Genomic DNA, 8,880 nt, shown 5'->3' with positions numbered 1-8,880 from the left:
CAGACACTGCCCCAATTCCCAGCTCCCAGCTGCTCCCGGGGCTGCCACCACATTCCTGACAAGGAGCCAAAGGCCCCTTTGGACAGGGCTCTCTCTGTGTCCCAGGTGTTGAGGACTGCAGGGAGCAGGGCAAGGACAGCCTGAAACCAGGGCAGATCCCTCTGCATTTGGGACACTCTGGGGACAAATGGGGACTCACCCCACACCACGGGCAGGACCTGGGGCCCTCCAGTACAGGCCAGCTGTTCTGCAGCCCATTGGGTTTGGCTGCTCAGACACCAAGGCTCTTGGCAAAGATGGGATGAGTTAAGTCTTTTTCCTGTCCTGAAAGAGAAGAGAAAATGGAATTAAGTCCACCGTGAAAAGCAAAGGGTCCTGACTTTCCCACTTCTGTTCTGTTTGCTCACTATAGGGTTTTATCCATAAAAAATGAGAGGTGGCACAAAATGAAAGTGCCCTTTTCCAATATTTTTTCCCTACATTTTTTTTATACACAGAAAGGATGCCCATTTTTTTATTGCGTTCTTTGCCTAATTTTAACAGAACCATTTTCATTCCAGGCCCTGTTTGTGAGTTATTCCATGCTTTGCCATTGGACTTTGGACAAAGGAGGGAGAGGATCTGTTCCACGTGGGTATCATCCAATGCTCAGCTCAGCTCCAGTGTTTTCCTTGGGAAAGGATGTACTAGAATAAAAACAATAATTCTGGCCCACATGGTACCTGCCCATGGGAGGTCACTACTGTGTTCCTGGCAGAAGGAGACCTGCTGACAGCTGTGGTTCAAGACTTGGCTGTGTTGCAGTAACATGGAAGGGCTGCACGTGGAGCCTTCTCTCCTTTCCTCTTCTGGGAGCAGGAGCATTGGTGTATGCAGGTGGGTTTGCCCAGAAGCTGTGTGTAAGAGGAGAGAAGAGGACATTTGTCAAGGCCCAACCATGATAAAGATCCTTCTCATATCAACAGCAAAATCAAATCAAAGATTTTGAGGAATAATTGATGAATGAGTGAATGAATGAATGAATGAATGAATGAAGAATGAAAGAATGAATGAATGAATGGATGAATGAATGGATGAATGATTGATTTTTGCCTGACTCAATACCCATCTGACCCTTTACAGGACGTTGATAGTTATAATATTACCTGCACTTTCCTGGAGCCATGGAACAGCCAATACCTGCAGGGTGTTATTCCCTGACAGCACATTTGGAGAGAAACAAACAGCAGGATACTCTTGTCCAAGCAAGCAGTTACTTTCCTTCCCCTGAGAGAGCTTCGAGGTGCTTCTTGGAGTCATTCTGCTAATCCTGGCTGCAGGTAAGGCCACAAAAATGTAATTGACTCTCAAGGTGCATTTTGCCTCCTTTTATATAGACCTGTTTAAAATGAAACATTGGGAGGGTTCTGGGGGGCTGTTTTCCAAACAAAAGCTTTCCTTCAAAATAAATACACAAACAAACAAACAAACCCAAAATTACTTGTTTTCAAAGTGCTGAAATGCAATACTTAAGAGCTGACTTTTCAGAATTGTCTTCTTGTTTCTTTGCCCATTATTTCTTCCCGATTATGGTCTGAGCTTACTATTCCACAAGTGTTATGTTTCTCAGTTAATTATGTTTCTCATTTAATTCATCTCCAAAGCCCGCTCTGAGGGTCCCTTGTCAAAACTTGTAGCTCTTAAGTGAATAGAGTACACTAAGGGCCAACGAAGAAGTCATTCAGTCAGAGCCAGTAGATAGCAGTAAAGGATAGGGAATAAGGAAAAAAAATCCAACCTGTAATTGGGAAACAGCTGGTGGGTTCTCGTTTCACTGCAGAGACTTCCCCGAGCTGGTGCCATGCCCTGTTTCCATGCACAAAGGAATGGTTTCTTGGAGAGCCCTTTTTGTTTTGTCTCATGCCTGTTTCCCTGGCTGCTTTGGGCACGCAGGAAACACCAGCACTTCTGCCCTGTAAATTCGTATTTTCACTATTTGACCCCACAAAGAAAATTCCCCAAAGAGGGGTTGCAAGCACAGCACCCAATCCACAGGCAGGATCACACACAAGCTGCTGGAGGTCAACTCCTCAGCAGTAACTGTTGGGGGTGATCCAGAAGCTGCACAACAGCTGATGGAGAAAGGGAAGAGTGGAATGAGCACAGCCAGCTAAGGAACTGAGCACCTACTCATCCCCAGTAATGTCTGGGCAGCATTTGGATTAATAAATTGAATTTTACAGAGAAAATCATCCTGAGACCTTGAGTCAGTGTGGTGGTTGAAGCCCAAACTGTGCACTTTGATACAAAGCCAAACCTTGGGGAGCAGAACTCTCTGATCCACCTTTCACCTCATAAATGCCCTCTGATTACCACATGTAGCATCATGCTTCAGCTATGGCATAGATCACAGTTTTATAAAGTGCAAGGAAAATGATCACAATTATTATATAATAAACAGAGAATCAATATAGTTACTGCAATTAAAACATATTAGAAGTCTAAATATATCCTGTTGATCCTTTTCCTCTCCTTTTCACAACCATCACCACTTGAGAGCCTCAGAAAAAATTGCAGGGGAAGGTCAACAAGTTCCACTCCCTGCTTAGAGCTGAGCTAACTTCAAACTCGAATAAAATCACTCAATTTTCTTTTAGGGCTGAGAAATCTGATAAAACCGTGTAACTGGGCCAAACAAAAAGCTCTTGAATGGCAAGGAAAGTCTCAGTCATGGCAGCTCTTTAAGCCACTCACTGACAACCATCACTCACACAGTTCTGTGCCCATCTCAGGCTCAGTAAAAACCTAATATCTGCTGCCCATGTAATGTCTGACCTGCACTTTGCATTGTGCCTGTTTAAAACATGAATTGCAGTGTGAAAAGCAGGAATGCACAATACCAGACAGGTATTTAATACCAGCAGTGTCTTGTCTCCTGTCACCAGGTTCTGTTTGCTCTCTGCTGGGGAGGTGGCTTTGTTTGCCAGGTGCTTTCTGAAGTTTGGGGATCAGCAGGGCTCTGGAGGAGTGTTAAAAGTGAATCCCAGGTTAAGGGGTGGATTACAGGAGATCCTTGTGGGGCCCTTCTCGAGGTTTGCATTTGAACTGGATCTGCCTGAGGTTAAGTGACAGTGCAGGAACAAGGGCTGTGGCTGAATGGCAAATCCTACCCTGAAGGTTGTGTAAGTGCCTGGACAGCTGCAGGGAAATATCAAAGCCATCAGGTTTTGGTCTCCATTTCTGTACATGTATGTGTTATGTACAGACAGAGCCATTCAAGCCTTCTCTGCAGGCAAAGTCAGTTTTGTAGTCCCTTCATAAGGTGCAAGGGCCTTATGGACTCATTCCTGACTTGGGAAGTGCAATGACGAGGGCAAGGAGCAGAGATGGAATGGAAAGGTGGCAGAGAGAGCCCAGCAGGTCTGTGTTTCCTCGACTTGCTGTCCCTGAGGAGGATGGCATCTGCTTCCCTCTGGCACAGTCCTCCAGGAGGTGGCTCCCAAGCTCTCCCTCAAGTACAGAGCAGCAAACCTGGGTTTCCCATGCTACAGCAGGGGCAGGGGCTTTGGCTGTTGCTGCTCAGGTGCACACAGGAAATGTCTTGTTAGCATCTGAATATTGTAAATGCTTCATTTTCTTATGAGCTTTAGTGAATAATTAGAATAAAAAAAGCACATTTCCTTATGAGCACTTTAGTGTTTATCTACCCCAAAGATGTGGCTGGTGAGGTGGAAAGGAAAAGAAAAACCAAACCCAAACCCAGCTAAAACCAAAGCACTTTCAGTCAATGGAAAGCATTTTCAGAATTGTACTTGTATGTTCTGGTCCTGTGACCAATTTTCCCACCTCATGTCAGAGTCCAAAAAGCTCAGCTACAGTTAAAGCAGAGTTGTGCCTAATTCAGCAGCTTGGAGCAGTGCCTGCCCTCAGGGGGGTGGGTGGCAGTGCCACAGGGCCACAGATCACTCTTAGCACTGTGCAGGACAGGACTATAACCTGCTCTCCAAGAGTACTCTGAGGCAAATAATCTCTCAAGGCTTTTCCTACTACATGCAAAAGATAAACAACCAAAAATTATGAACTCTATCAAAAAGGTTACAAGCCCACCTCATCATTCAGGAATGAACACAATCATTAAGTTAGGCAAGGAATTTTCTAACATGTCACAGGAGAGGAGACGGTACTAAATCCAATTAGCAGAATAATTTAATTCAGCAATTTAGATACCACATAATCACTCAAGCTTGCAGTATGTAACTGAAATGTATCTTTACTAAAATTTTAAAATAATAAATCGACAATCCATATCAAAATTTGGATGGAATGTGTAACTGAGGCAAGATAATCTCAGTTCTTCAAAGTGCCATTTGCGGAACTTACCATCAACTTAAATGCACATGGTATATTGTATTTACTTAATGTGTCTTACCTTTAAAAATGCTTAACAAGTCAAAAGAAATATTCTCTGAAGTTGGTGATGTGAGCTATATTGTCTGTAACATGAATAATACAGAATTAATTCATTCATGTGAGAGTTATGAGATCAAAGCTGCTGATGTTTCTGACTCTCCTTCCTCTCTGTCTTTGCAGCCCAACAAGGCTTCCCTGCAGTGTAATGGAGTTCTCTGTGCCTGAGCAGGTTCTGTCCCACTGACCCCCTGACAGTGGCAGCACACAATGTGCTCATGTGGCTTTGTTGATACCAGCACTAAATTCCTGTGTGGCATCTGCTGTGACAAGAGACAGACCTGCTTGAGCAACCACAGGTACCAACCCACCTTGCAGAGTCTTGCATGGGGGTGAGTTCAGTACAGGGGAACTCTGAGGCACTCCATCCTCAGGATTTCCATCCTCACCAGGTGTGGGAGGCACTTTCTAATTCTTTTCTGATACCAATACAGAAAAAGCATCGCAATGGCCTTACAGAACTACCTGGTCTCTTCAGTGCCACTGAATTTCAGGAGCTTGCAAAATATCTTCTCTGTGATAGGCCCTTTCCTTGTTACACCTTCTACCCCATTGCAAGCACAAGTTTTGTGTTCCCCTCTCCTCCACAGACTGGGCCATCCAGCTGTCTAAGTAATCAGTTCCAAAGCTTTGCCCCCAGCCTCCACTCTGCAGCTCCTTCCTTGCCTTACATCAGCAGATTCCTGGTCTCCCCCAGCAGCTCAGAAGCCCCAGTTCTTACTGGTTTCTGGGGAGGTTGTTCGGGGTCACTGCCAGTCCTGGCCACGCTGCTCAGGGCAACCCCAGAGGGGCACTGGGACAGTCCCCAGCACTGGGACAGGGATCTCTGCAGGAATGTGAGCCAAGTGCTGGCCCCACACTGGACACTCAGTGTGGCAACCCAGAGGTGTGCCCTGACTCTGCAGCTCCTGGCTTCTCCACAGGGGAGTGGCACTAGTTACCCTGGCAAGGATTTAAAAATATAACAAAAACCAAGACCGACCAACCAACCAATCAAAAAAAACCACAAAAGAAAAAAAAAGGAGTGGTACAATCTTGCCATGTAACTGGGACTTTTAACATCAAAAAACCAAGGAGCTGCCACTGCAGTGTCCTGAGACCCCAAAATGCATCTCTGGGAGCCACAGGCAAGTAACACCACAGAGGGGCTGTCCCTCTGCCTTTGCTGACCTGTCTCAGCAAGTGGTACCTCTCTGTCCCAAGCTGGGATGTCAGAAAGCTGCTGCTGTTCAAAGCCATGTTGTGCAGGCAGCCAGAGGGGAATGAGCCTATGGCAGCGCTCAGAAACACAGAGCACCTCTGTCCTGAGGCCACACTTTGCAGTTCACTCTCTGGCAGATTCCTGCCAGCTCAGCTGATTGCCAGGAGATGAGTTCTGGACAAGATGGAATAAAAGCATCTCTGTCTGTGAACTGCAAGGAGGTCAGCAGTCCTGCAATCACAGAGCAGCCTCTAGGTTGTGGACTGCAGGTAACATAGAGAATGGAGAACATGAAGGGATGACCTGGTCCATCTCCAGCAAGGAAAAGGCAGTACTTACAATTCACTGGCTGCTCTGCACATTGAGTAAATAAAAAAAAAAAGCCCAAAGTAAATCCAAACAACCAAACCATAAAAAACTCCCAAACCAGACAACTTACCTTCAAGGATGGCTGTGGATTAGGCACTGAGTGTTCTCTAATTTGGTGAGCAATGCAGGTTCTTACTCAGACCCAGTAGCAGACCAGCACTGTGAGCATCACTGGCTCCCCTGGCCTGATACTGTTTATGTCCTAAACTCTCAGCAGAGTTTCATCTTGACAAAATCAATCCAAGGCCCACAGATTCCTTCCCAGGTACCACTATCCATGGTATGTTGTGCTGTCATTTCCCTTGCCATGAGAATGAACACCAATTTGTTCAAGACATTTTGGAAATACCCCCCATATCCTGTTCTTCCCCAAATGGTGATTGTCCAGGCCCAGGGGAGAAGCAAACTGGTCTAAAGGAAGCCAACAGAATAAACCCTCAAAAGTGACGAATTTTTCTAGGTAATAGAGGTGGGTGTCTCATTCTTCAGCATGTTTGTGATCTGAGTGGAGTGCAGAAAGAGGGAAGGCACAGAGAGAGAGCAGCTGCAGTGGTGGGAAAGTGGCCCACAAGAGCTACTTTGCCAATTGTACCTCAGTGTGGCAATACCACAGGTTGCTGGTCGTTTCCAAGAATGGCCAGAACACATATTTGTATTCCCAGAGCACAAGGGAACACTTTAAGAATTGCTTCCATGCCAGCTGGTCTGACAGATATATGGAGGAGCATTGTTAAATGTGTATGCTCAGAAATACACACCTGGGAAGTGCAGCCTGCCCTGCATTAGAGCCCTCTAACACGTGTAAATGAGAGCAATTCACTGCCAGAGTGTGATGGGGGGAGGGCTGCTGGTTTGCAAATCAAAAGCCGAGGGCTCTGAATTCACACTTACCCAGAACACAGTTCCAATCTGATACGAAGAGGAGTCAGTTTCATGATGAGGACAGTCACATATTGGAGCACTTTGCCCACAGCAGCTGTGCACACTCTCTCCTGGGAGGTTGTCAGCAACATTCAGCAACCCGTCCCAAGTTCAGTGCTGAGCCAGAGATGGGACTGAAGACATTTGGAAGCCCTTCCTCCCTGACTGATCCTGTGCTAATCCCCTTTTCTGCACAGTCATTCAGAAATGGAGGGGTTCTTCCTGTATTATTTGGGCATTTTTTTGGGCACAAGGATTGCTCCATGAGCTGATGAAGCACAGGAAAAGTAACCTTCTCCTACTCTCACCTATCCAACTGCCACAGCAAGGATTGGGCTCCTGCAGCTGGCCAGACAGCCCTGCCAGGGCATATAAATACAAGGGAGAACCATTTGGGATTAGCTCCTGAGAAGAGTCTGTTCTTTGGCTGGTCTGATAACCAGAAATTGGCACTTGCATCTGCCTGGAGCTGTGCGGTATTACAGCTTCAGTGGACACCTACTTTCTCAAAGCTCCAAAACATTTGCTGCTATTTCCAATACTGAAAGCTTTTAGTTCTGTAAAATTCTATCAGTGCTGTTTGCCAGTTATTATCAAGCCTCCCTCCTTGTTCAGTTTCTCCTCATGGCGCTGCTGAGAAATGGTGGAATATAGGTACAGTCCCAGGCCATGCCAGCTACATCTTCGCTGCTTTTCAGTGCCAAAGGGTCCCTTAGGTAAGTACAAATTCTGCTTGATGCCCCTTGATGCTCAGTCACACTAAGCAAAGTTTGTCCCTGCTCACAGCTATGCTGTCAATATGTTGCCTCATGACAACTGCAGTCCATCAGGTTTCAGGCCAGCCCTCTGCAAATGGTAACCTCAAAGGGACAGCAGCCACAGATGTATCCTGCAGTATAAATAATTCATACAGAAAAAGCCTTCCCTAGAAGAGAAAGATCAAGCATTCAAATGTTTCTCCCAGCACATGGATATGAAGTTTAAGATCTACATTAAAAACCAGTTATGAAAACAGTTCAACTTTTTAATGTAGTACTAATGCAGTGTTTGTCCTGATAATATCATGAAGCATAACCACTTCAAACAGGTGAGGTTTCATGGAGCTCTCCACTCTTGGAAGTGTGTACATCCTAACACCATGCCCAGTGCAAAGCCAAACTCTTGCTATTTACAGGGATTTAAAAGGGACTCACACCGCTCCAGCTGCATGTAGCACCCCACCGCAAAACCCACCTGGCCTTTGCCACGTTTTCTCTCTGCCAGGGCAGTCAGATTTCAGTGTTTTCTGCATACAGATTGTAGAAGTGTCTATCATCACAGTGCTTCACAATTGATCTGGTGTTTTACCTTGCAGGCTTGGAGATTTCATTTGTCAAGATGATCTAGCTGAAGTAACAAGTGACTTGGATGTTCAAAGAGTTCTTGATAATGTCCCTCATAAAAGCTGAAGTAAACTGCTATGAAATAAATGAACATTAAATCACTTACTGACTACAGTAAAAAAAAGTGGGAGGATACCTGTGTGTCCTCCAGAGGGATTCCTGTTTGGACTCATAGATTTATTAAAAGCTTAAGTAGAAGGGTGGCAGTTGGTTATTTATTGATGATTTAATAAGTTACTTAGGATCACAGAAGTGTCAATCACCTGCAAAAGTACCTTTCAGAGTTCTGACTGGTGTCCTTGCCCTCAGGGACAGCTCACTGCCCACCAGGACTCCCAGGCCCTTCTCCTCAGAGCTGCTCTCCAGCAGGCGACCCCCAGCCTGTCCTGGTGCCCAGGGTTATTCTTCCCCAGGTGCAGGACCCTGCATTTCCTTTTCTGGATTTCAGACACCTCCTCTGCCCATCCCTCCACCCTGCTGAGGTCCTTGGGAAGGGCTGTGCAGCCCCAGGGGTATTGGCTGCTCCTCCCAGCTCTGTGCCACCACTGAGCCCTTCACCAA

General features: G+C 46.0%; 1 long non-coding RNA gene across 1 annotated transcript; it reads left to right on the top strand.

Annotated features, from left to right (window-relative positions):
* Positions 1–1,204: 1,204 nt before the first annotated feature.
* LOC115910518 lies at positions 1,205–7,639 on the top strand. Its single transcript, XR_004061196.1, has 3 exons — positions 1,205–1,319; positions 4,570–4,745; positions 7,553–7,639. It is a non-coding gene; the product is annotated as an uncharacterized LOC115910518 (long non-coding RNA).
* Positions 7,640–8,880: the final 1,241 nt, after the last annotated feature.

The sequence above is a fragment of the Camarhynchus parvulus genome, chromosome 1A (assembly GCF_901933205.1).
Source record: "Camarhynchus parvulus chromosome 1A, STF_HiC, whole genome shotgun sequence".
Taxonomy (NCBI): domain Eukaryota; kingdom Metazoa; phylum Chordata; class Aves; order Passeriformes; family Thraupidae; genus Camarhynchus; species Camarhynchus parvulus.
This window is presented reverse-complemented; position numbering and strand designations above follow the sequence as displayed.